The 26,504-nt window shown below is 38.6% G+C and overlaps 1 protein-coding gene across 9 annotated transcripts in view; it reads left to right on the plus strand.

The window, feature by feature from the left end:
- EPHA6 (EPH receptor A6) overlaps positions 1–26,504 on the plus strand; it is a 471,056-nt gene that overhangs the window by 59,865 nt on the left and 384,687 nt on the right. For 2 of the 9 annotated variants that reach the window (XM_062624013.1, XM_062624017.1), the window contains exon 1: positions 24,934–25,213. The exons of the other annotated variants lie outside the window; for them this stretch is intronic. The gene's annotated coding sequence lies outside the window, so the exon portion shown is untranslated. Of the gene's footprint in view, positions 1–24,933; positions 25,214–26,504 lie in introns of those variants that run through there. 9 annotated transcript variants of the gene reach the window in all.

A 26,504-nucleotide genomic window follows, 5' to 3' on the forward strand; every position in this document is an offset into this window, starting at 1 on the left:
CACAAGACAAAAGAGAAATTGCATACAGTCATTGTAAGTATACTCAGTTTAAAAGCTAGTAGAAATTCTCAATGTTCACATTAGCTCTGCTTTCACCTCTGAGAGAATTTATTCTCACTGCTTCATCACTGCCTTGTACAGTGCCTACAACAGATGAAATACACCAGAGTTTTAATAAGGTTTTACTGTAAGTGTTTTACGGAGATCAGGAAGTGCTATCATATGATGTGATAAGTGGACACTTACCGTAAACAAACAAAACCACCACAGTGATTTTTGTTACAGCTGTGACTGTACCAGCTGCATGGGTTTTTTGTAAAGGAGAATAAGAGATCTGTCTTGGAAAAAGCATGCATAAAGGTCACAACCTACTTGATAAAAGTGAGGGAAAAGTACACTTGTAATTAGCTTTTGTAGTGACAGTCAGCTCCAGTGGCCAAAATTAGAGTTTTGAAGTTGTCAGATTGACAGATGCATGACCAGAAAGCTCATGTACATGCGTGATCTCTGCTTTTATTGGTGTGGTTCTTTGCAGGCTAGACACCTAAGGAAAACTTTGAAGCATGTATTAGTCTCTTGAGTCTCTTATAACTGTAAAATGTTACAATATACAGATGATTGGTCTTTGTAGGAGTGCTAGAGTTTGTTTCTATTCAAGTTTCCCACTTGATGTTAGGTGTTAGCCATCATGCAAGAAAATCAGTTCACTATGCTGAAGAGATTTAAGTGAGCAGTAAACTAAGCTGCAGTAAAGGTTTTATTTGGATACACAGGTTATAGTTAACCTATTTTTCCTATTGTCCCTTTTATTAGTCACCTAATCTCTTATAAGTGAGAATGGCAAAAATGAATAATAAGAAATGGTTTAAAGGTCTGACAGCCCTGTTATTTGAATAGGTATGCAACGGCATGTGTACCTGCACACTGTACTCTATATCAGAGTTCTGATATGATCTAAACAAAGAAAATAAACAGCCAGTAAAGATGTTAGAGAGGGGTGACATGGTCAAAGCAACAGGCAATTAAAACCAAGCTTTATCTGTCATGTTTTGCATAGATTGGAATGGGCTGTAATAAAAGTCAGAATATTCCTTTCTAAGAGACATGGTCCAAAGGTCAGAAGATAAAGGGTCATACTCATGATCTTTAGGGAAGAGTTCAACATTTGAATGTGGTCAGATGCCTCCTGAGTGAGAGATCCTGTCACTGTTAAGTGGAAATGGCATATTCTGTTTTGACGATGCTAAGACTGGTAAAGGCAATGCCAGTAAGTCAAGCAAGAAAACTCAACATCATGAAATCATAGATTAATTTAGCTTGGGAAGGGATCTTTAGGGTCCAATGCCTTGCTCAAACAGAGCTAATTTCGAAGTTAGACCAGGTAGCTTTGGGCTTTTCCAGGCAAATTTTGAATGTTTCCAAGGATGAAGATCCCTCAGTCTCTGCGCAGCCTAGTTCAGAGCTTGACTGTCTTCATTGTGAACATTTTATTCTTTATAATTGAGCAGAGTTCTTATTATTGCAACATGAGATGTTTTCCTTGTGTCCTTTCACTGTGTGCCTGGCAGTCTGGCTGTGACTTTTCTGTGAGCAGACGTTAATTAGCTGCAGACAGCACAATAGATGCTCTGTTAGTGTTCTGTTCTCAGGCTGAACACAGCTTCTGCTTCCACCATATGTGCTCTACCCCCTTCACCACCTTCTTGAACCTCTATTAGACTCAGCCCAGTATGTCAATGTTATTCTTGTACCGGGAAGTCACATTGAACTTGTTGTCCACCAAGACTCCTGATCCTTTTCTGCAAGGCAGTTTCCTGGCAAAGCAGTCCCCAACCTTTACCACTACATGGGCTTATTCCCTTCCAGATGCAAGATTTGACAGTTGCCTTTGTTGAACTTTAAGGAGTTTCTGTTAGTCCATTTTCAAAATCTCTCTGAATGACAGCCCTGCTTTCCAGAATACCATCCTCTTCTTCTGAGTGTCATATACAACAAGCTGTGGGTTTATTCCAATCTATCCACAGATACAATGGCAGATCATGCCAAAAGCCTAGATAAAGTCAAGGTAAACAATAACCACTTCTCTCCTCTTGGCCACACAGGCACTCATAGAGTCATAAAAGTCAATCAGGTTGAGCAGGTGAAATTTGCTCTTGGTAAACCTCTGCTAGGTGTCCTTAGTCACTTATTCTCCTTCATATGCCTTCCATAATACTCACAGGGACATATGTTAGGCTAAGAAGTTTGTAGTACTCAAAGCCTTCCTTCATGCCCTTTTTGAAGATGTATGTGACATTTGCCTTTTTCCTAGTCTAACATCAGACTTTGCCAGTAAAGATGGAGGCAGCAAATTTAGTGAGTTCCTTAGCTTTTTTCTGGTGTTATTTATCTTCAGGTCCTCTGCTTCATTCTGCACTAAGCACACACTTTCCCATTTTGTTGCCAGTGTACTTACAGGAGCCTTTGTTGCCACCCTTACCCATGTTCAACTGGGCTTTAGATTTCCTAATTCTGTTCCTACATACCCAGGGTATGTATTACTACATACCTTCTGTATCGCTCTCGGGATGGCTTGACCCAGTTTGTATTTTCCATACACTTCGTTTTTGTGTGTGAGCTAGCGCAGGAGTTCCACATTTCTGTGTTGACCTTCTGCCGTGAATGCTTGGCTTCTTGTGCATTGCAAAAGGCCTTTTCTGTGCTGGAAGGTCAATCAACCAACTACTGGAGACCAGTCTGGAATATCGGGGCAGATTTGAGTCATGTGAAGATGAATGAAAAATACTTTTGCCTAGAGGAGCAAGCTGAGAAAAGCGAAGCAATTTCTCTATATCTTATCTGCAAACCTTTAATGAGTTAAACATTTGTACAAGTCCTGATGAAAAACAGCTATGAAAAGCATTTTTGACCTGTACCAATAACCTGAACAGACAAGTTTTCATGCTTGTTATCTACAATACAGTAAAAGGGAGTGTAGTATAAAATTAATGCGCATTTAAAAGTTAAGTAGAGCTGTGGCTTATTAACAGGGAAGGAAAACATTGTTATTACTATTATTATTAATAATAATTTCTCACAAAAAAATCACTGAACACAGTTGCACTTTGAGCACAGACAAAGCAAATCCCACTTCCTCTTTTCAGCTGTAGCTGAACTTGCTCAGAGGTTGCAAGAGAGAAGTATTTTCAGGCTGCTGGAATCTTGTTTGTGGCTTGTTCTCAATGTTGAAGACAGGAAAATATATAGAAGTATTCAGTATGTGTAATTAGCCTTTCCTACTTTCTTTCCTGAGCATGCAAAAGTTCAAATGTTATCCTCCTTTAATTTATACTTCAGACAAATACGAACTCATATGAAAACAGTTGGTAGTGCATAAAGCCCTGGATATGTTTAGCTTATATAAGAAGGCAAAATTAATGTGTTTTCAACTATTATTGCAGAATACACTGGTTGATAAATTGTTTAAGGATAATGGATTTTTGATCATTTTGTAGGGAGGGCACACAAAAATCTTGTGATGGGTGTCTTTTTTTCTTTTTACTCATGGTTATGGCACAAGTCAAGAGCTATTTTGACATACCTTTCATTTAGTATCTTTATGTTCTTTATATTTAATGGGAGTCTTTCTTACATGTTATTGCCTGTGATTTACAAGGGACTTAAAGATCAGTACACTGAACATCAATTAGTAATTGAAGTAACTGAAGAAACCAAAACAGAAGAGTTATTTCCATCTATAAAATACTGTGTTCTGTATTATGACTCAAGTTTACTCATCTGATTTGCTCGTAACTACTGCCTTTCTCTTAAGATATTAAAAGCCTTGAGATGGCAATGATAATAGCATTTATCAAACCAGTCACACTCCATTGGAAACACCAGTGTGCTTGTAAGGAACAAGAGACTAAGAAACCTCTTTGCGAATTATTCTGTGAGGGACTGCAATAAAAGGTATCAACAAATGAAAAATAACATCCCTGACCCTCAATATGATAAAGAAAAAATCAACCATATGAAACAGCTTAAGAAAGACGACAGCAAACACACTAAGGTATTCCCAGGTGCACTAGAAACATGGTTTGAGAAAAACCAGAACGTTCTTTAGGAACAGATGCTGACTAGTTGAGTGCTTTAGAAGAAAGGCAGTATTGCTTGTTTCTTGATTATATCCATATCCAAAGAAAAAAAGTTGTTTTTTTGTCTTTTGCAACTAAATGTAACTTCATCAAAGAAGTCATTAACTGTCTGTATTGCTGTTACGCTTTCTACCAAGAAATGGAATTTTAACCTGTTTATAAAAAACAAATGTTGACTTTAAGAACTGATCACACAGATAAATATTAACCATCTGAAGGTTTAAGGACAAGGAACATTGTTAGAATCATAGGATAGTTGGATAAGGGTTCCAACTTAAGGGTTCCAACTTAAGGGTTGGAAAGGAGCTTAAAATCATCTACCTAACTAAAATTAGTGGTTTGGGGATCTGGATACCGAAACTTCATTTTACCAAAAATCAACCCCACTGGGATACTTGGTGATCCTGTTTTTTTTCCAGGAAAGTTACATGTGAAATATGACATATCTGTTGTCACAGTTAACATTCAAATAAGGTCTGAGAACTAGAATGCTCAGTTCCTGTGGCTGATGTCTGGAGGTCAACAAGTGTCCTGTTCACTCCCTTCCTCCTGATATTTTCATTTCTCTGCTATCTAGTGAGATACACCAGCACATGGATTTGTGGAATAAATGTAAAGAGCAGTACGTTTTAGTTCAGCTATCAATGGGTTCTCTCACAGGCATGAGCAATTGCACTGTTGAAGATTTAGTGAGTAAGATAGAAAGATCTTTTAATTTATTGCTGGAGGTAGTATCTAAGGCTGTTGTACAAATTGCAGAAGCTCTAGATTATGTAAACCAAGGCTAAAATGTGGGGTTATTGGGGTCAGTATTTCCTTTCTCTTCTCCGAAGTATGTTTTTGTGACTTACTACATGGAGACTCGAGTGAGGTTTGAACTGCAGCGTTAGTTACTGCACAGTCTATCCAGTCAAAGAGAGAAAAAAGAAAGGTAATAATCAATTTCTGATGGTATGTCAGAAAAGAAGAGTTTGATATTTTAGTTTCTCTGTGCTGGTATGGTATTCCCACAGTGTTTTTGTGTCCAGCTTGGGGCATTTTAGTCTAGAGGGCTGTATTGGCATATGAGTGAAGAACTAGCTGAATCATTGGCCTAAAAGGATGCTAGATAACAGCTCAAAATTTACCCTGAAGGTGTTTATAACTGGAGTTTTTTGGGGTCTACCCTGAGATCTACCTGTTAAATATCTTTATCAACAAGCCGGAGGAGGAGCTTTACCTGTGTAAAGGATGTGAAGTGCACCAAATTGGAGAGTGTAGTCAGCATTCTTGAGGGTAAGACTGCCATTCAGAGGGACCTAGGCAAGTTAGAGAAATGGGCTGATAGGAACTTTGTGAAACTTAACAAGGACAAAAGCAAAGTTCTGTGGCTGGGATGGAATAATCCCTTGCAATGGCATGAGCTGAGTACTAAATGACTGGCTAGCAGCTTTGCTGGAAAGGACTGATTTACCAGTCCAGGTCCACAGCAGTGTGCCCTTGCAGTGCTGAACGCTAACAGCATATGTTGTATTAACAGGAGCACAGGCAGTGCTGGTGATTATTCCTCTTTACTCAGCACTCGTTAGACCATGACTGGAACACTTCATCCAGTTTGGGCCCCCAGTACATGAAAGGTGTTGATTAATGTGAGCCTCTGGCAGGAGGTCACCAGTATGGTTATGTCCTTTGAGAAAAATGGGTTTGTTTAGCCTGCAGAAGAGAGGTGTTTGGGAGGACCTGATAGCAGCTTGCCAGTACCTAACAAGGGCAGAAAGACAGAACTGGACTTGTTGCTGATGTGCGCAGCAGGTTGATGGGAAACAGTGAGAATAAAATGAAATGGGGAAATTCAGACCAGTATGAGAAAAAACTTTTTCATGAGGATAATTAAGCAATGGGACTGGGTGGCTGCAGGGGGCTGCAGAGTCTTCATCTTTGAAGTTTTCAAGACCTGTCTGGGCAAAACACAGGGCAATGTGGTGTGAATTCAGTGCTGATCCTCGTTTGAGCTAGAGGTGGGACTAAATGACTTCCCAGTCTGTTCCAGCATGGATGATTCTATAATTGATACATTAAAAAGAAAAATATTTCTACACATATCAACTCATTTTGATTTCTTGAAGGACATTTGTTGGCAGCTCTTTATTCTTTTGACTAAAAAAAATGGGTGGAAGCTAAGCATTTTTTATCAGCCTTAGTGTAAACTTTATTCAGTTTTTGTGATGACATGTTGTGTAGTATTCGAAGTATCACAGGTGCATAAATGAAGACATATAATGATTGAAACCTGTTTTGACCCAGTGGCCTAACAGCATTTGGGAACAAACAGTTTTAACAAGTATGATAAATAACAATAAAGTGAATTGTTATGTATCCTTGTGGCAATTTGCTTATTCTTCACATCTTTGTAATACATGGCTAACTAACATCATTGACGTGTTTGGGTTTTGTCTTATCAAAGTGACTTGGTGTAAAGCTGTGCTCATTATCTTCAATAAAAATGGATTTGGGAAAGATACTAAGTGTAAGCACTAAAAAAACAAAAAATGAAGCTAAAGGTTATTCCTGCAGCCTTGGATCCACGGTACTGACTCTGAGAAGTAAAGCCTTAATGTAAGTCCTTATCAAGGTAAGATGCTTTTGCCATTTTAATTCTAAATAGCATCATAGGAGGGAATTCCTGAGAAGAATGTATTTCAGTTGAAGGGAATTTCTATGCTCTATACCACCACAAGATGTATTTTAATTTTTAATCAACATAATCTCAAGTTTGAGGCTGTGATACATATCCTGTGGACTTTGGCTATATATTAGAGCATCAGTTAGGAAGATTTACTGTGGTATTGCTATTATCTTCATTAGCTTACTAAGTTTCTTAAAGTCAGTGCTCTGTATCAGCCTTTGAGCGGGAGAAGGGTGATCTCAGCATACCTATGGCAGTGGAGTTTGGTGTCCCAGGAGATATATTTCCCTCCTGCCTTCCATGGATTTCCCCTTTGTCATTCCAAAGGGCTCAGCATACCTGATATTTCTGTAGAGCAAAAAGATTTTAACTTCTTAGGCTTACTGAGAACAAGATAATGCTGATGAAATAATACCGAGTCCTTCCCATAAAAAATCATAGTTGGGAAATGCAATAAAAAAGAAGCAGTTTATCTCATTCAGCCTACCTCAGGGTCAGCCAATAGTGGACCCACATTTGGAATTAAGAAGCTCTTAGATCTTGACAAAGCTTTTTCTTTCCCTTCCATTCTCGCATCATTACACTTTGTATAATGAACTGTCTTTCTGCAAGGAGTCATTTTTTGCAATTACTGGTAGCATACGCAGCCTTCTAATTTGACACCTTAAAACCAATATTTATTGTAGTGCGAATTTACATGGAGATAATTTCTCTAAAGAACAGCACTAGATTTACAGAAAACTGGTTTCACTGCAAGAGGTTAGAAAATCTAATCAAAACATCAGATCTGTCGTAATAGAGCCTTTTCTCAGTGTGCCTTAATCCTTTTGATCACAGAAAGTTTTCTATTGCGTGGGATCAGAGAAGTTGTTTTTTATCCCCTACTTCAGTTGAAGCATACTTTCAAGTACAAAGCTCAGTGTACTGTTGCAGAGAGCTATCAGCAACCATTTTGTTTCATCAGAGGCTCGATGGTGCTGAGGGGAAACCAAAGCAAGGTTTGCAAATAGGTGCCAATAGTGACCACAGGCATTCCGGAGTAGGTTGCAAAGAGCGTGTCGCTTGTAAGTCAGAACTCTAGCATATGAATGAAGACTTCTAGGAATACAGTGTCAAGTGGGAAGCGTGCATATCATGACAGCTTTAAATTACAACAGCTGCTTTCAGATTTTCTTCAGCCACAGTAAAGAGTAGACCCACCTGTACTAACAAAGAAACAGACAGTGGCAGTAAAAGGTGCTGAATTAATTTGAATTAATTTAGATAAAGATTGATTCATTTGATTTGAGATAGAATGATAGAATGCTTAGGGTTGGAAAAGACCTCAAGATCATCAAGTTCCAACCCCTCTGCCATGGGCAGGGAGGCCTCACTCCTAGATCATGTTGCCCAAGGCTCTGTCCAGCCTGGCCTTTAACACTGCCAGGGATGGAGCATTCAACTCTTCTTTGGTCAACCCATTCCAGTGCCTCACCACCCTCACAGCAAAGAACTTCTTCCTTTTATCTGACCTAAACTTCCCCTATTTAGAATCATAGAATAAGTTTAAGTTTAAACCCATCACCCCTTGTCCTATCACTGCAGTCTCTAACAAAGAGTCCCTCCCCAGCATCCCTATAGGCCCCCTTCAGATACTGGAAGGCTGCTATGAGGTCTCCACGCAGCCTTCTCTTCTCCAGGCTGAACAGCCCCAACTTTCTCAGCCTGTCTTCATACGGGAGGTGCTCCAGCCCTTGTGGCCTCCTCTGGACTTGCTCCAACAGCTCCATGTCCTTATGTTGAGGACATCGTAACTGTACACAGTGCTGCAAGTGGGGTCTCAGGAGAGCAGAGTAGAGGGGCAGGATCACCTCCTTCGACCTGCTGGTCATGCTGCTTTTGATGCAGCCCAGGATATGGTACTTGCAGGTTCACACATCTTGAATACAAGAACGTGAGTAAAATGTGATTGTTTTCCAGCCGGTCTTTTCAAAATGAGTGGTTTTGATGAATATTTCTGAGAGAAGAAAAAAGTGAATGTATTTTGGCCCATATAGAGAAATACACATTTCAATTTGCTTCCTAAAAGTTCTAATAAAAATGATAAAATTTATGAGAAATAGCACTCCAATATGGCTATGTAACAGCTTTTCTTATCTGATTTAATGCTTTTGGGAGGAATGGATGTGTTAGAAATGTAATATGTCTTGTGATATTTTAAACTTTATTTCAATATTTTATTTCCAGATATTGTAAAAGAATGAGATATACATGTAAACGGAAATATGGATTTTATTTAAAGTGTACTATTCTGCAACAAACAGCGTGTTTCAAACGTTTTTTATAGGTTATGTGCCAAATCTTCTCAAGTTAGGCTTTCTAGTGAGTTGTGGAGAATTAAGTTCAGTAAAGGACAAAGCTTCCTAAGAGGGTGAAGATTACAGAAATCTGTCACAACTTAAAAGACTATACCAGAGCTTCTCTACTGCACTTGATGTTGCTATTTCCTGTCCCCTTGAAGTGAGGGCTAGCACTGGATTTGTTCACTTACAGAATGTGTGTTTTTCATATTGAGAAAAACATTAGCATTAATGTGCAGTAAGAGTTGGGTTAAAATCTGAATGCCCCATGCTCAATTGCAGGTAAAATAAGGGATTTGTTTTTCACTGTGATTTAATGTATCATGTCTTTGACAGTTTAATAAATTTAGTTGAGCAGAGAAGAAATCTTGACAGTTTAATACTGGAAAGTATAATTTACACAAATACTAACAAACGGATCTTAAAAACCCACGCTGACTAAAACAGAGTTCACTGAAAACCTCCCAACTGCAAGGCAACAGGCCACAGCCTTGGTGGGGCTGTTCTGCTTTCAGATGGTATCTCTAATTTTGCTCAGATTTGAGGCTGAGGGTATAGGATGGCTGTTGGGAGAGTGATGTAGATGAAGCAGCTGCTTTATCAGTCATAAAGTATAAGTAGTACTGTTATTAAGTTGATGGTGGTACGTGGACATAAATTAGACAAAGGTTGTAGGTGGAGGTAATTTAATTCATTAGACTACTTCGTCACACAGTCTTTTGTGTGTAAAAGCCTCTCTTCTGGTCTGCTTTAGACAGAGTAGAAAATTTATCAGCTTTTTCCATGATACCAATTCATCTAGGAAAAGCCATAACCTCCACCTACAGATCTTTTGTTGTCCATGGAATAAAGTAGTTTTTCTCAACATGTACAACTGCAAGCAGCTAAACAACAATCGAAACCATATGCAAATTCCAGAATTTAAAATCTCAAAGCACAATTTTTGCAAGTGCTTAAAATACCACAGCTGCTAAAATATCATTTGTCTAGAGGATTTAGTTAAGCACTGGATAATTACAAATGCATCAGGGATATTGTTTCAACACTATTTTTATTCAGAATTTAATAGAACCTCTTAAATTTGCATACTTTGGCGGGACTAAATAAAAAATGCAAGTTTCGACTTGTGGAATGTGATCTAATTTGCATAAAATACACATTTATAATAAAAATCTGGAGCTCTGTGGGACCAGCTAGGGCTACAGTGTAGCTAATTGAATCTTTAGCCTAAGTTCATTTAAATACATGGAGAAATTATAGAAATGACTACACTTAAGCGATTCATGTAAACAGATTTTACTAACTGCTTAACTGTTCACAGTATAAAGGCTTAAAAATGATTATACGTTTCTAGAGAAACCAAGTTTGACACAGAAGCAGAGAGACAAGCTCACTAGAGTGTGGCTGAATGTATAGGCTGTGAGTAATTGCTCATTCGTATTAAACAACTCAAGCTACTCCACAGATCGACACCCCTGTGAGATGTGACCAGGCATCAGATGCCCAGATTCTGTAGAACTGAGGCAGTGTGAGATCAATAACTGCTTCACATTTCCATTCAATTCACTGCAGAGTGAGACCATGAAATGTGCTGATTGTGGGAACGCAAAGACCACAGAAAGATTCTGAACACTGACCTGTTAATTTCCTGTTTTATTAAGATAGTTATTTTCCTGTTTCATTAAGAAAATGGAAAAGCTGATTAGGTAGAATTTAGTAGATGTCTGTGTGGACCCCGTGAAATTATTTATGTAGCCCCTAAGCAGACACAGATTAAAAAGGATCAAGGAAGGAGCTGAAGCTGTTTCTGAAAAGTATGCGGATATCCCTTAACAATGAGCAAAGTTTCATTCAAATTTGTATGCTTCTTATACTACTGTTTCTGCTATGTTCTAATGCTGCTCATATCTCAGTGCAGGGGATGGTCCTTCTAGCAGTGGAACCCAGAAGCTGGGTTTAAGTTTTCTTCATGCCAGTGTTACATTGGTGTCATGGTGTACACTAAATCATGACTGTATGCCTTTAACAATACCGACTTCCAAGTAAGGAAAACATCTTTCTTACTTGTCCTTGGAATACTCCATGTCACAAACAAATTACTTACTTAATGCTGTTCCGGTTTACTGATAAAATGAGAGGCTATGTAATCAACTATACTTTGGAAAAAATGACACAGGCTGATGAAAACAGGTAAGGCATCTCAACAGACCATCTTGTAACCTGCTTTACTTAGCTGTGATGAAGGATGTCTTTTGCCACAACAGCGTATTGCTAATCTCTCAAATCAATGCTTCCTATGCAGTAAAGCTTCCATCAGAGATCTAATCCTGCTCCTGTTTAAGTCAGCAAGAAAAATAGAATAGGTTTGAGGCCAGTATATGCAGAGAACTGTGTAATCCCTGTTAATAAGCAGACATTCTACTTGAAATCAATCATGGAGCAAGTAGCAGCAAATATTAGGAAAAGACATACAAATAATTTGCTTCTGTTACTGTACTTTAAGCCTATGATTTTACTGGCTTAAGACTTCTAGTGCATAATAGTAGATAACAATGAAGTAAGTGCTGCAAGGGCAGAAAATGACTTTTGTGTATTGCAATGCTGTGTCCCCCTGTGAAGAATAGGATGTGCTAGGAAAGTCCCCTAGGGTTTCTGTTTTATCCAGTGCCCAGCCAATAGCTACACACACTAGGTATCTCCTTCTCTGATAATGCTGGAACATCTATTCTGGTTTGACCCTTAACAGGTGTAAAATGTTCTGAAGACTTTTCTTTCTGGTCACTGGCACAGCAGTGAAGACAAGAAGAGAATAGTGAATAAATACTGCTTGGGCTCAAACCTCATTTGTTTCATTTGTGGTCTTGTCTCCTGGTATGTAGAATACCAGGCCTGGTTTTCAAAATGTTAATTCATGGCAGATGATTAAATATGCTGATAAAGTGTCAAAAGACTGATGATAAATGGTATCTAAACTGACATATGTTGGTGTTGTGTGCCACACGAACATGCTATTTCCCCGCAGAAGATGGACATCATGTTTCTAAGATGGGTGCCTTGTAACTGCTGGTGATACTGTTTTGTTTAGAATAAGTAACTGTCTCAAGAAATATAATGTGGTGCTGTTTACCTTTGTCATGAGTAGAAATGACAGGTCGCATGTTGACTCTGATACCACCATCTCATCAGCTGTTCGCAGGGAAGTGGGCTAGGATACATTGTTCACACGGGTTACTTAGTTTTCCTGTTTCAGCACCTTTATTATAGAAGGTGACCCTTTCCTGCCTCAAAAAGATGTTCTGAAGATGAGTACGCTAGTGATGGTGGTGGGAAAAGACCTCACTAGATACGATCTATTATAGCATCTCATCTCCCAGTATGCATAGTGAAAATGTTTCTACAGTGATAAAAACATTTCCAACTCACTCAGAAACTAAAGGTTGGAAAAGAAGTGGTGGTTTGCAGCATTGGTAGCCTGTGCCTGTCTGGTATTGACTGGGAGGGTACAGTTAGAAGTTTTTGGAAAGAGAACGATAGAGACAGTCTGTATCTGTAACATGATCTCAGATTTTAATCAACAGAGGGAAATAGTTCTTCAGAAAAACGAATGAGTTAGAACGATGAATGGAACTTTTCTTAGCAGTTTATGGTCTTCCTTAGAGTTCTATGGTATTTTAATGTTAAACATGAACAATAAAGTGTGAGGTTGTGTGTTGGGACCCAGTTCCTTCACTACAGTCTGAGCAGTTTCATTATTCAGAGGCTCAGCTGGCCTGCTTATAAATCTCAGCAAAACTACCTAATGCAGATGTGTTTTTACAGAACTAGGTTTTAGAGCAATATTGAAGTAGGTGATAACAAATAATGTGTTTGTTTTCTGAATGGGGACAAATGTGTTAATTCTGTGCATACTAATAAGCTCTTTGATTTTTTTCCTCTTAAATGCAAATAATTTGGGCTGAGTGTTTAGGGAACTGATCCTCAGCATAAGATTGCCAGAATGTGCATTCTTTTGAATACAGAAATGTGTAATAGGGATATCTACGTCTTGCTTTCCAATAAAAGGGAAAGGGAAGAAGAAGGGAGAGGGGGTTGTGTATAAGAAGATGCAAATCACAGTTCACAGAATGAGTAACGAGCTTTGGCTGCTTCTCAAAATGTCTTCAGCTTCTTGAGCAATGTGCTGCATTAGTGGACACTTCAAGCATATATTCTAATGTAGTACTTTCTATGTAGTGTTATAAATGCAGTCACTTATACCTGTTAGCTTCTTTTAAAGTATATCATCAAATATATTACGTACCAAAAGGAAGATGGGAAGACAGTAATAGAAAAGAATACCTTCTTTAGTGTAAGTTGATCTGGGAGATGCAGTAACAGCAAAACCAAGTTATCTGTAGATCTGTGTCCTACAAGTCCATTTTATTCTGCTACTATCTCTACAGTAGGAGAGTTTTGTGCTGGAGTTAACCAGCACAGCAAGAAGGATGTGTTGTATCTGGTTCCAGTTACATGCATGCTGTCTGGCAGCAGAGACCAAACAGCAGAGCTGCACTCTTCATTTGGGTCATTTTATTTTCATGCTTCGATTCTCACAAAATATTTGCAGTTGGTGTAGCAGAGAGATTTTCTGTAAGGTAAGAGGTTCAATAGCTATTGATGGAAGGAATTAACAGACAGGCAGGCAGCAGGGACAAACCTCATTTCTTTGGGAGGTCAGCAGTCTTCTTTCATATGTTAGTTGGTTTGAAATATTTTTCCTTCTTGCTTTAGAGTCTCCTTTTATTTTCAGTTAAAGCAGATGAGACACTACCGTTAAAATACTACTGCAGAAGCTGAATCAAAGTTATTTCAATGCCTGTGAAATACTGATGTCAGGTGGCAGAACTGTCGATAAAGTCAGTGCATGCAGTTTAACGGAACAAAGTTACTGAGTCCTGAAGGTGGCCTTGGTCAGTAATGTATAAAAAATTAATGAAAGTACCAGTAAAAAAGGTCCAAGTGACTAGGTAGCACAAGTGGGAGTACATGTTGAGCCCTCAAGATGTTTAGGTGAAATCATAGGGAATTTGTTTTCATCTCTTTCCTGTGATCTGCAAGAGGGCACGAAAGTAAATAAAGTAAAACAAGAAATGCATATTTCAGCAATTTAATACATAGGGAGTCTGCATCTCCCTCTTTCTATCTAGATTAATGTTTTGCCTTATCTGCAGTAAGCAATATCCAATCCAGAAAGTCTGTTCACCTCTCTCAGGATATGATCAGTTAATCTGTTCTTTGGTAACTTCCATATTCATGATCCTTTGTGTCGCAGACAAATTATTTCAGACTTTCAACATCATGGAATGGCTTATCCTCAGACTGTTACGTTCTTTCAGTAATTTCACAGAACGTACCAGATCACAGGAGCCAGTATTAGTTTCTTTTATTGTAGTGTTTTCAATAGCTAGCATTTGCATTACCTTTAGAAGACTCCGTCTACTTTCACAAGTTAAATACATTTGTTGTGTAGTGGCAATTATCCTCAAATATATGCTTTAAAGAAGGTTAGACGAATGGTAATCTATTTACAAATGCTGTAATTAGAAATAGCAATCACAACATCTTTTTCAAACAGCAACTGCCTCAGCAGTTTGCTGTATGTAAATTACCAAGAATTTCTCCTTTGATATATTGGAGATTCCTTTTTTCTGTACCCCTTAACATCTGTGACAAGTCCAGTGAAGTTCAAAATACAGCTTGATGGAAGAGAAGGCTTAAGAGAATGTTTTCACTCTGTGATGCCTCAGAGAGGGATCATCATAGATTATTTCATAAACTGCTTGTTTTAAGTAAGTAGTAGAAAAAATCAATTAGATCAATTAGATTAGATCAATTAATTAGGCTAGGGAATAGATTGGAAGTTGTATTTAATATGTACAAAGACATATCTTCCATCAGGTGAATCCTAGGAGCACTACATTTAACTCAGCCTTATGACAAGGTTTTCTGACATTTTCTCCTTAGAATCAGAATGAGGAAATCTCCTACAGGATAAGCAGTGTAAGTGATACACTGCACAGCATTCTAAATAAAGCACTGCGCCTCCATCTAGCATTCCAAGGATTGTATTGGAAGGTAATCAGATAAATCCTATTGAAAAACTTGAGCAGGGTAGAGTTTGTTACAGGCATTTTCTTCTCGCAGTAAATAAATACTGATATCACAATGTGTATGGTGAAGCATATTAAGACATTGTGTTATGTGCTGTACTTAATCACAAAATAGTATTTTCTGCTGTTTCAGATGTACACAGCTATATATGCAGCTGTTACTGTTTTAATTTTTCTTCTTATGGTGTTGGCCACATACTATTGCCTAAGAGAAAGACAAGAAAATTAAAATAAACTTAATAAAGAAGATACATTTGGTATTAATGGATCATTTTGTGATAATTGTGTTGTTGCTGTCTGGGTGGGGGCACAAGGGATACTAATGTTCCTACCTCTGCTTCAGCAGCCCCAAAGCAATCAGTAAATACAATTAGTTGTGGCAAAAGATTGTGTTTCATTTGAATGGCAAGAAAACCTTTGAAGACTGCTGCAAAGCAGCAAATAACCTCATTTGAAATATCTTGCATAAAATAAAGAGATATATGAAGATAGCAAAAGAAAACTGCCTTGCATTGGTTTAGGGGGCCTATAAGGATGCTGGGGAGGGACTCTTCCTTATGGACTGGTAGTGGTAGGACAAGGGGTAATGGGTTCAAACTTAAACAGGGAAGGTTTAGATTGGATATAAGGAAGAAGTTCTTTACTGTGAGGGTGGTGAGGCACTGGAATGGGTTGCCCAGGGAAGCTGTGAATGCTCCATCCTGGTGGTGTTCAAGGCCAGGTTGGACAGAGGCTTAGGTGACATGGTTTAGAGTGAGGTGTCCTTGCCCATGGCAGGGGGGTTGGAACTGGATGATCTTAAGGTGCTTTCCAACCCTAACTGTTCTGTGATTCTGTGATTCCAAGTGAATGGTGCAAAGACAGAACCCTGCACAAATACAGGATTGTAAGCATAGAAACATGCTTACAAAGAGAGTATGAAGTCGAATAGTGCTTACTAGAAAATCGATCATTTGTACTTCACATTTTCTAAGTCCCTTTTAAGTTTTGTAAAATTTTACACCTTTTCTCTGATTATATCTACTGTTAGAGAAGCAAATATTTTCTAATCTAATGTGAAAGGACAAACCCCAGCCTATTTCCAGTCTAAGTGGGAGCTGGGGATCATTTGCTCTCAAGAAAGCACCAAAAAAAATACGACATAATATCCTTCATGTTTCCTTAATTCTACCCATGATGTACGCCTTCTTCATTGTGGAAAAGATACAGGATTTGTTTTCACATGTTGCAATCTGAGAACTTGCTCTTGACAGTTTTTAAACCTTTCTAGTTCAGCTATGAGAACTATAGCATGTAGTCAGTGGTACTATGTGTTTGTTGAGCAAACGGTATCAGAAAGGTATTTCCATTATGATTTGCTGAAGGGTCATCAAAATTTTTCTTGGTCTGCCTCTTTTTCGTATTAGATCCTTGGGAAGAAATCTGTAAGCATGATGAAAAATGCAGAAGGGACTCTGTGGTTAGAAGGTTCAATCAGCTGCTTTTTCACCATGACTTCAAATTCAGGTTTAGGTAAGATACCTTGAGAAGTATTTATCTTCAGTACCCAAGCTGACCAGTAGAGTTGCAACCTTTGTTTTAATAACAGGCATAAACAAAACACCTGGAAGAATACTTTGCTTTTTACACTGGATTAAGCCTGAATAGTGTCCCAGATAAACCCTCTGTTAACTTGCTGTGGATGCTGTCCCAAAATGCATCATTATAGGGATTTTATCTTTCTACATCAGCCTTTACTTGCATATTACTTGCTTTCTGTACTTGCTTTCTATTGCTTACGTATTTGCTTTCCAGTATCCTTTAGGAGCTGTAGTGAGAAGCAGGCCTTCCTCTTGAATCATCTGGCATTTGAATTTATTCAGGAGATAGCACTCCTCAGTCTTTGCACTCTTCTGCCCACATTTAGCAGCATTCATCCCTTTGAAGCTACAATTGTCTCCTTATGAAACACCAGTGGTGCTTAATGGTTTACCAAGGAATGGCTGATCCCTTCCCACTTCCTTCGTGACTGTACTCTTCCATCTTTCACACACACACACACACACACACACAGTATGCTAGAGATTGGAAGGGACCTCAAAAGATCATCTAGTCCAATCCCCCTGCCAGAGCAGGAACACCTAGATAACGTTACACAGGAATGTGTCCAGGCGGGCTTTGAATGTCTCCAGGGAAGGAGACTCCACAACCTCCCTGGGCAGCCTGTTCCAGTGTTCCGTCACCCTCACTGAGAAGAAGTTTCTTCTTTCATGGTGAAGTGCTCTGATGACTGACCTGTCTATTTTGTATCAGTCTGTATATATGTTATTAAATATACTTGATGAAAACATCTCATTAGGGTAAGAATAGATCTTTTCACTGAGAGCATATATAGTGACAATCAACTACTTAAAGCAGCAGTGTAGCTGGAGTTAAGAATCCCTGAAATACATCTTTTCCAAGGGTTACATTAAGCAATTTTAAAGGAGTATTATTTAAGGTAATCTGTTGTTTGGGGGAAACATGCTGTTTCAGGTAATAAAGTAAAAGCTCTCTTCATATCCCTTCATGGCGAATATGCGCAGAGTCCTTGTTACAGAAGTTGCAGTATTCCTTGGACAGAAACACAGTGATAAAATACACCTTTTCCGCTCCCTAACCTCTGCTTTTATCCTGCCGACATTCACGTGAGATACACATAAAGAGAAAAGACGCATTAAAGTGCATTACAGTGTTGATTTATAGTGGCTAGTAGTTCTTCTTCTGTAATCCATCATACTGCTTGACCCAAAATGGATGGAGGGTTTTATTTCTCTTATTTTTCAAAGTCTGTATCTTACATGGAAGCTGCTGTATGTATTTTTAATTCAGAAAATGTCTTTTTGAAGTCCTGTCTGTATTTCTCTTTAATCTCTTTTTATATCATTTTGTGGTTTTTTCTATTTAAGATGTAAGTGAAACTGGTGCAGTCTGCGTATTTTGTACTTTAATGTGCTTCCAGCCCATTCCCTCACAGTTGTCTTTTCTGCTACACTGATGAAGATGCTTATATTTTGCCTGTCTATATTGCTGCTTTTTTTAATCCTAGGATGTGTCTCATTCACTCTTTCTTTACCTTCAAAATTTCTGTTCTTGCCTAACACTAGCATATCTAGTAGGGCTCCTCTAAGTGTTTTCCCTTTGCTCAATATAGATCTTCTTTGGTTTATACTTTATTTTTTGTTCTTTAGTCCCATTCAATATTTCTGTTCCAACTTGACTGTTTGCTGCTTGTAGCCCAAGTAATCTATTACACAGGACTTCTATTAAAACTTTGCTACAAGTGATGTAAACTGTGTATACAGCCATTGCGTACTTTAAGGGGACCCTGTTAGTGTTTGAGGATAAAAACTTTTGATGACTGTATCTGTCTTCATGATCTAGATTTCAAACTGGGACTTAACTCAAAAGTGAACATCTGAAAGCTGTGTTCTAGCAGGAGATGCTGTTCCAATAGCAAAGTACATGACCTAGACTTACATTGCCACAAAGCTGGAGGGAAATGAACGGAGTAACAACACTGTCAACAGGCTGAATTGCAGTACGCTGATGTGGCCACAATTTTATTCGTGTTAAGGAACTATCAGAAATGAGTATATGCTCAAGAGAGTAGTTGGCCAGGACGGAAACTACTGGCAGAATTCTCAGTGGGAAAATCTGAGAGGAAAAAACAATTTAAAAGCTACCTTCTTCACCTATCAAAAAATTCTATATTTAAGTTTGAGTAGGTCTGTGCACCTATTGTGTGCCTTATCTTTCATGCCATTTTCCACAGATCAACTATTTTATATGAGTAGTAAGAAGATGTAAAGAATCATAGAGTCACAGAACTGTTTGGGTTGGAAGTAACCTTTAAAGGTCATGTAGTCCTGTGCAACGAGCAGGAACGTAAGATCAGGTTGCTCAGAGCCTCATCCAGCCTGACCTTGAGTGTTCCCAGGGATGAGGCATCTGCCACCTTCCTGGGCAACCTGTTTCACCATCCTCATCGCAAAAAATTTCTTCCTTGAAGTCTGAATCTACCCTCTTTTAGTTTAAAACCATTATCCCATGTCCTGTTGCAACAAGCCCTACTAAAAAGTCTCTACCCATCTTTCTTGAAGACCCTCTTTAAATACTGAAAGGCTGCAGTAAGGGGAGTGTGTGCAAGCACGTGGGTTGCCTGAATTCAGATGTTCACCTAAAAGGAGCTTTTATCGGGTTTGAAGCAACCAGCACTGCCTCATTGCTGAAATAATAAAGCAAGTAGAATGGACTGTACTGTCTGAAAAAAAAAGACTAGAAAAAGATTGCCAGCCCCCCATATCCCCAACCACAGAAATAGCTTGATGTAATCCAAGGGAATAATTGGTTCTTTTCTGGAAAAGGTTTGATTTTCTGAGAAAAAAAACAACAACAAAACAACCAAAAAACAACCAAAAAACCCCCAAGCAAACACAAAACACCCACCAACCAACCAAAAAACCCCCACTAAAACCAATCCAGCCAACAATAATCCCCCATCAAACCCCCCTGTCTGCGTTTAACGCTAAGAAGCTACAATTGCTTTTAAAGATTTTCTTTGTTAACTGTGACTTCTGATTCCCTTGTGCCTGGCTAAGAAAATAAGGAAGTTTCTCAATGAAAAGCAATGGAAGACAAAAAGTGACTTAATATAAATAATAACAATAGCTGTAATCAGGATAAGAATATATAATCTAGCCAGTGTGTTTTCTCAAAGCAAGCCAGGTCATTTTTTTAATCCAGCTAAAAGCTGTTTAAATGAACAAATGAATGAATGAAATTAGTATGTAAGTAAACAGGAAATCTGTCTTATTGCAAGTTCTAAATGATGCAGATATCTGGGAGCAGGCTGGACTTCAGTACCTTGTGTTGCAAATTTTGTCTTGGTTCCTTGGAGAAGAGAGCTCTGTCAGTATGATGGATTTTTTAATGCTCTGTAGTTTGTTCTCCTGCTTCTTTCTCTTTGGATTGCCCTTGAATTTAAGGTTGTTAAAATAAATGTCTGTGTCTTGCCAACGTCTTTGGCTGACCAAGTAGGGAATGTTTTGTCCATCTTAATAAACAAAGGACACATTGGGTTTGTAAAGAACAGGCAAATTGCCAGTGTGTGGAAGTACTGATGTTAGTTTGTGTATTCCCCCTCAATTGTCCCCTTGGCCTATTAGGCTCTGTGAAACATTTCCCAAGTTTAGATGTCAAATTGATTATTTGGGCGGATGCATTAGTGATTTAAAAACAAAATGTGGCCACCACCATAATCAGTTTGGAATAGAAGGTGAAGTAAAGATATCCGTTTCCTCCTGCCGCATTTACCTTGTTTGACTTGCGAATTTAATCACCAACACTGAAGCTAAGGCTCAGGTTGTTGGAGGCGAGGGTCTCCCCACTGATGTTGTTAGTTAAAATTTGTCTGATTTGAAAGTCAACTACGAAAAAACAAATAAAAAAAATCCAAAATCCCAAACCAAACCCAACAGAAATGCTTGGGGGCACTTGGTAAAGCCATTTCCCAGTTGAGCAGGGAAGGTGTTCTATTCATCAGGTGTATGAATTTAATAAAGAGCTGCTGCGGGAAGAACCCCTGTAACAAAGTTCTGCTTTTCACTGACCAAAGAGGGGTGTCTTACCACTAGTTCATGCTTTGTAACATGCACAGTTATGTCAAAATAAAAACATATGCCAGTTTTATTAGTGTGACATCCTTTGCACTTGGCTTATGGTTGACCATCTTTGATTGAGTTGCAGTAAAATTAACTTGTATTTGCTACGTTTGCTCTAGGAAAAAAGATTTTGAAGAGTGAAAACAGGGCTTTGGATGACTGCAGGCCCTAGACACTGTTGAACAGCACTGCCTGAACTGAGATACTACATTAAATATTTTCTTACTTTTTATATTGCCAGCTCAGGGATGGAAAACATATATCACTTGGCTGGAGTTACTTGGTAATAAACATCATAAAGCCATGAAGTAGTTCTGAATTCATAACATGGACCTGCGTTAATTTTGTTATTCATCAGGGTAAGAAGGAGTATTGAAATCACTGGCACTGACTGTACTTACAAGTACAATTTGTGTTGGTAAAGGGAGGTATATGTGTGTTGGGAAATTCCATGCAGAGAAACTGTATTTTGATTTAAAATATGAGAGTTTATAATCCACAATCCTCTTTGGCTGTTCATAAGTGCCAAGCTTATTGATAGCCACTGAATTATTTTATTTTTAGAACTTGTATTGGGATCTAGTATTTTCTCAGGATTCAAAGAGATGCCATTGGTTAAACTTACTGAAAAAGGCAGATACGCAAAGTATATTAAAATCTGAAGGAGCTGGTGTAGAAGAGAAGCCTGTGATGTTTCAACAATGTTATTTCAAGTCTTTTTCAAAATAATCCCTTTTGGGAATCTCTCTGGAGTTTTCTATTTCAGAATTGAAATCTGAAAACCATATATATTTGAAACATTTGGTAGCCTATGCTGACCTTGTATCTAGAGCCTGCATACTACGTAAGCTCAGTGAACCTCCATATACTTGATAGAAACCTAATTCTCTGCTTTTTTTCAAGGATCAACAGATCCACAATCAAGCTTACTAATGTATAATTTAGACCAGTTAGCATACTATATGTATGAAATACTGAATGGGCTGTTCTCATTCATACTGCGAATGATACACATTTCTTTGGTGCTCATCCTGTCTGTAATTGCAAACTTTCATTCTAGGAAGTTAGTTTTAATTATACAATAAGTCTTAAGATGGCAATCATGTTCCTAGTATCTTAGCTTCTGCTTTCTCTTATCTCTTACCTCTCTCTTAAATAAATAAACAGTAAAAGATAATTTAGTTTACACAAAAATGTGTAAAGTATTTGTTTGCAACTTGCTAGCTGTGAATCTTATTTCTCAAAATTTAAATAGCATCCTGCTGATCAACTTTGCTGATGTGCTTGGCTTCTTTGTTTCACTATTACTCCTACTGATTTTTAGTTCAAATCATTATCTAAACTGTTTAACAAGGGTGAGTCTCGTTCTACTCTAGTAGCTAAATGATATTCCTCAGGTAAAATATCATAGATCCTGCGAACTTTCAAGGTAAAACCCAAACCGAAGAGTGTTCAAAGAATTTCCAGAGGAAACATCTCTGACCACAGAACAGCAGGGTCTTATTCCCCTCCATCACACTTTCACCACTTTCATGGTAGCATCCAGTTGCATGTCAGCTGCATTGACAGATCTCAGCAAATAGCTGAGATTTCACCAGACAGATACGCTTCAGTTTTCCACGTGAGCCATGTGAGTGTATAATTTGGTGTTTGCCAAACTGATTTCTCTTGTAGGTCAGCATGCAGGGTGGTAAATGAGGCAAGGGACAGAGGCTTCAGCCCGGTATTGCAGACACCTGGGGAGCATACAGTCTTTGTGGGGCAGGGCCTCTAAGTGCTTTCAGTTAACAAATTTGATGGCCCTGTGTTTTGTAGGTGGCCACAGACCTCCATCTATTCTGGGAATTACTGCTTTAAAGGGAAATTGCTGCCACATTATTTGTTACCTGCATTTCTAGAACAAGTTCTGGTAGCTGTGCCTTAAGTTTTCAGGCCCATTGAGGCATCTGTAGCTCCGTGATTGCTCTTTGTTTCATGAAAAGCTTTGCCTTTCTCCTGCCTTTGCTCAAGAAGTGTTTATTTTTGCTTTCTCAGTAAGGAAACAGGAGTTTCCTACCAGCTTCAGGAACATATTTTACATGAAAATAAGGGTGTGATTGCTTTAACCTGTGCCATGGATTCTTCCTGTCATATAAAACATTTTTTTCTGTCTTGCCTAAAAATCTGACACAAAATTGTCCCCAGAAATGTAATAACCAAGCAAAGCATCATGGAGTTCCATGATTTTTTCAGTTACCCAGAATCAGTACCATTTATTCATACTTCTATATCCTGATAGTGTAATACCATCCTTTAAGGCTTTCCAGAGCAGGGAGAAAGGAACAGTCTTCTAATTCTTAATGTGCACCTCTTGCAGCACAACAGTTAGATAAGATGATGAGAGATTTCTTTTCAAAACTTCTATTTTTTCATGTTTAATAACTGTCTTCATCTTGCTTCCAGCTTTCTTCACTTTGCTGCATCATGCAGCAATATTAGTTTGACTTAATTTGGGCAGATGGAAGCTGGATGCCACTGTCAGTAAACCCTGAAAATCCCTCATTTTCTAATACGATGTTGCAAATATGGCAGTTCTGGCTACCTTACTCTCTAAGCACCTAGATGAGCTTTGTTTTCTATCACAAATCACATGTGTTTTTCCTGTCTGACTAGCTTAGTCTTCTTACACTTGCTCATGTATTTTCCCGACCTTGTTTCTCCCCTTGTCTTATGTTTGACTATCAGTGCTCGGAGGGTGGCTTGTTATCATGAGACTTTTATTTTATAGAATCATAGAATAGTATGAAGCATAGAATTTTGTATCTTCCAGTTGCACTTGTTGTAGTGATTTTGAAATATTCATTCTTCAAGGGAAGTATTTGCCCACTCTGTAAATGTATTAAAGGCTTTCAACTTGAGACAAGCTTTCCCAGAACTCTGGACTTGTGAACCTGTATAATAATAGCTGGTTTTCCTTGATAGATTCCTTATTTGGCCAATCCTATAGCTCATAAGAGACCTATTAGCCAGTGTGGTCTTGCTACAAATAAGTCTTCAAAGCTTGGCTGGTAGAAAAGTGCCTATTTTGTCAGGATTCCAACAAACTCATGGGTCATAAATATTGGTGACTGCCTAAGCAGATTCTTTTCATGTTTCTCTAAAGAAAAAATTTTACATACAGCTTTCTTTTTGGAGAAAATTGGTCAGACAGATAACTCAAAGCTCTTTCAAAGGGACCTTTGTCACCAGTTCCCTTGGCAAATGAATCAGGAACGTCATTTACTCCCTCCAGCCGATGGGCCTGTAAGAATGTAACTTTCCATTTTTGAATCTCAATATTTATTGCATGCAACAGAATTCAAAAAGTATTTTTTTATTTCTGCTTTTAGAGAGTGAATCGGAGAAGTAAAATGCAGTTTTTTACTTTTTTACTCTATTCACTGTTTTCTTTGTAAACATTTTGGTTTTAATCTTTTATATTTGAAGGATTGCTGCATAATGTTTTCCTAGTGTTTTGGTGATTTGTTCCTCCTTTAGTTGTGAACACCTGACTCCTATTTTGTCTGAATACAGAGTCATTGGACATGTGTACCATCTGTTTCTTGGCCCTTTTGTCTTTCAAAGGCAATGCCAGATCAGCTGTTGCAGAAAACCAGCAAATAGCTTTAGTACAAGAAGTGCAAGGAATTAGTCAGTATTTTCACCTTTTGACCTTTGGAGGCTGTGAGCCATGTATTTTCTTCAGTACAGCATCATCCATCTGGTAATCCAAAGCTTCTTAATACTGAATTGAGAGAATGGGGTTTCTCTTTCCATTACTTTCTGCTTGTTTTAGCTCTATCACAACGCCGGTTGTACTACTGTGAAGAGACAAACAAAAACACATAGAAAGATGAGGTGCTAATTTCCCATGCCAGAAGGAAAAAAGCCTCAAGGATCTGCAATTCCTGTGCATCTCTTGAAAAGGGAGTGTTGTGCAGGTGGTGAGAAAGGCAAGTTTTTAGTGGGAGAGGTGCAGCTGCCGTGGAACTTCACAATGAGGAGGTCTGATTTGGTGCCCCACCTACAGCTGGGGCTGCCCAAGCAGGACATTGCTGGCAGGTGGCCGCACTCGAAGGACAGGAATGAAGGAGGGAAGGTGAGTGAAGATGCAAGGTAAATTCAGGGAGAAGGCTTTTGGTGTGGTGAGGTGTGGATTTAGGACATCATTTTATAAGAAGAAAAGCTGAATTTCCATTCTTGAAGAAGAATTTCTTCATTCTAGGTAAGTTTAGTAAGTGTTTTAAATGGTGTTGTGCTTGTAAGTGTTTTTCTCATAGGTAGGCCTCGGCACCTTAACTTTTTTAAGGAGTGCTTTTTTTTTTTCCTTCTCTGTTTTTTTTTTCCTGAAGATGTTTACATGAATTGAAATCTTACTTTAGCTACATGACCCATTTGTGAGTCGTTTGGATGTTCTGCTGTTAAAGTCTAGCTGAGGGTCAGCTTTCTTCAGAATTTATGTGTCGGTGTTTTTATGTCCTGTGAAGAGATATTAGCACCTGGTGTAAATCCTTCCTGTCCTACTGTTGTTTTTATTTGGGTTATATGGGTGCCTATACACTGCTCTTCAGTAGATAACAGAGTCTGGAACCATCCTGAATAAATTCCCAATAAGGTTCAGCCCTTGCTTGAAAGAGTTTTTAATCTAGTTCTGGCATAATGCTAGTGCCCTGCCTTCACAGAGCTGTTTTTTTCTTAGTCACTTTATATAGCTGGGAGATAACCATTTTTATGTGAAAGGCTGAATTCCTGAAGCAGTTGCTTTGGCTAGTAGACTGTGTGAGGTTTGGGTAGGAGTAGTTGATCTATCATGTGTGACTGCAAGCAGGTCAAACCTCTGTTTCTGAAGTTCCTGAAATGGTGTTAATAGCTCTCTTTAACTGGTGCCCTTTTGACATTTTTGCCTGTGTAACTTGCTTTTCCTAGCCAGCCTTTTCCTCCTAATCATTGTCACAAGGCTTTTAGCTGCACTGAAAACTTCAGCAAAATCATTCTAGCTCTCGTGCTATTGATACTGGCTCTGCTCTCTTTGGCAGATATAGCTATGTTCAGTTGCTGCGGCTCTGTACTGCACCTTACCCTACCTGTTGATTTTGTAAGCGAAGTAAGTTTTGTTGTTGCTGTTTAAGCACTAAGTAGTACTTCCTGCATGTTGGAAGTGTATGGGTGCAACTTATCAACTCCTTTCTGCCTAGCAACACTGTTAGCCTTTAATATACACAAAAAAAGCTCCTTGTAAAATCACTTGGGTACACTTCTGTCACCCCTCAAAAAGCTTCCTCCGGATACCCACTTCTTCATCAGGTCCACTTCATGAGGACATTGTAGCAATCCATTGTCAGGGTATCCTCTTTAAAGGGGTAACTGAGATAAGGTGTTTGGGTTTTTGAGGGGAAGGGGTAGAAATATTAAATTTGTATGTGTGTAATACTTGAAATGGAGGCTGTTGTTGGGGTGCTGAGAGGGGTTGGATCCCCTTGAAGTCTTATCTGAAGCACCTGTTCAGAGCGAGAAAG

The sequence above is a fragment of the Pezoporus occidentalis genome, unplaced genomic scaffold (genome assembly GCF_034315485.1).
Source record: "Pezoporus occidentalis ecotype Australia unplaced genomic scaffold, CSIRO_AGI_Poc_V1 ctg26, whole genome shotgun sequence".
NCBI lineage: Eukaryota > Metazoa > Chordata > Aves > Psittaciformes > Psittacidae > Pezoporus > Pezoporus occidentalis.